Source organism: Mus caroli, unplaced genomic scaffold (genome assembly GCF_978045245.1).
Source record: "Mus caroli unplaced genomic scaffold, Mus_caroli_1 scaffold_11, whole genome shotgun sequence".
Lineage (NCBI taxonomy): Eukaryota > Metazoa > Chordata > Mammalia > Rodentia > Muridae > Mus > Mus caroli.
Window position 1 is genome coordinate 4,433,089 of NW_028227266.1, and position 1,928 is coordinate 4,435,016.

Consider the following 1,928-nt stretch of genomic DNA (forward strand, 5'->3'; position numbering starts at 1 on the left):
TCGTCATTGTCACAGGCAAACATACACATTCTTCCTTTGTGCTTGATCCTGTAAAATAGGTGCTACACTTGGCCTTGTGGTACAACATTTATAACTATAATTCACCAATAAAAAGTTGAAGCCATTAAGAAGAACTTAATAGCAACTACCAGAGGACAATTAAATCTGGAAAACTGCAGACTGTGAAGTGAATTGGAAAGGACACTGAGACACACAGTATAGTAAACGCTTGCTCCAGAGGAAGTGAAACGGGAACTTCTCTTGTGCTATGGAAGGATTCCCTAAGCTTCTCCAAGCCTACTTTCTCTCTGATGTTTCCTTTCCATACTGCAGAGCATTGTGGATAGTGTCCCTCTGTGCATTGCCAGAGGGGATGCCTGAGCATGACACCTGGTCCTAGTACTGGTGGACAGTTCTGCAAGTTCTCTCTCCAGTATGTTGTGTTAAAACTGTGTTCCTTGCAAACTCACTAAGCAGCTGGATGTGATCTGTGTTCAGAAGACTGAGGAGGCTTCTTTTCAGAAAGTGGATCTTTTTACCAGAGGAACTCCTCAAGGAATGCCAAGAACAGGCTAAGGAATACCCCCAGAACATTTGCTAGAGAAATTTGGTTCTCCAGAGAAAAGTCACTAAATTTGGCAAGAAATTTCTCAGCAGTGTCTCTCTTAGATTGATTTTTTGTTTGGTTTTTGGTTTTGTTTTGTTTTGTTTTGTTTTGTTTGTATCTCTCTTTCCACTATCCATAAATGAGTCTAGCCTGCAAAGTGTCATATAGTCTCTGTCTAAGCAGGTCCTCCTTCCTGAGAATGGTTCAGGGAGCTGCCAACCCTGAGTAGTAGCCACTTCCTAAAATGAACTAGGTGAATTAAGCTGGGTCTTTGGTGGTTTGGATGGATCAGGCACTAAGAGGTCAGGAACTGCAAAGTAAATTCCCACACTGGATGCCACCAGCCTCTTACCTATCCCTTCACCTGTGGAAGGTATGTCCCCAGTGGTGATTCTGAAGGTGAAAGTGGGCTTGTCTGTTTGCATATTGACTCTTTTCATGTTCATAACAGAATGTTCTTGATCTTCAGCCATATTCATACAGTACCTGAATTGATGTTTTTCAGGGCTAAGCTGTTAACCTCCCCTACAAACCAAAGGTCCTGCTGTCCTCCCTCCAGCAGCAGGGTGTCAAGAGTGATGCAGGCCTTGTGTGGGACAGGTGGTGAGAAGGAATATCTGGGCAGAGCAAGGAGAGACGTGCTGCGCTGGCTCCTGGTTCTCAGCTCTCAGGAAGAGCTCATCTGCAGAGCCTGTGCTGCCATTCACATTGCTGCCTGCCTCCCTACTGTGGAGGCACAGGCAGGGCAGAGCTAAAGCCTGGTTTCCTGGCATGCCTTGCATCCTTCCTCTGTTCTACTTATCTCAGTGAGGGTTTAGTTCACCCTGGCTGTCTTAGTAATGATTTCTCGTCTAGCTCTGGTGGTCCTCAGCAGAGTTGTCTTTTCTGCTACAATCCATCTTCAGTACAGCACTAGCATTTTCTCAATCCAAAGCCAGCTGCAGTTCTTTCTTCTTTCAGAAGGATGAAGTCCAAACTCCCTGCACCCAAGGCTAGAAAGCTTTCCAGACTGATTACAAATAGCATGCTCGCACTCTTTCCTCCATCCATAGGGCTCACTCCTGGTGTGAGAACATTCTAAACTTTCAGACACGTGTGTGATGACATGTATTAAATCATTACAATGCCAGAGCAATTTATTGTTCCTTAAAAATCCTCTGTGCTCTGTAGTTCAACTCTAGGCCACCCTTTCTCCACCGTGTGGCTGTAACCACCGATCTGCCTGCTGCCTTCTCAGACTGAATGGCATCTAGTCAGAATCAAGTTTTAACCCTTTCCTGTTGGCCTTTCACTTAGCAGCACTCATTTAAGGCTCTTCCTT

At 45.1% G+C, this 1,928-nt stretch overlaps 1 pseudogene; it reads right to left on the bottom strand.

Annotated features, from left to right (window-relative positions):
• Positions 1–297: 297 nt before the first annotated feature.
• Positions 298–1,080, bottom strand: LOC147001955 (interferon-inducible double-stranded RNA-dependent protein kinase activator A-like; annotated as a pseudogene).
• Between the last annotated feature and the right edge of the window lie 848 nt (positions 1,081–1,928).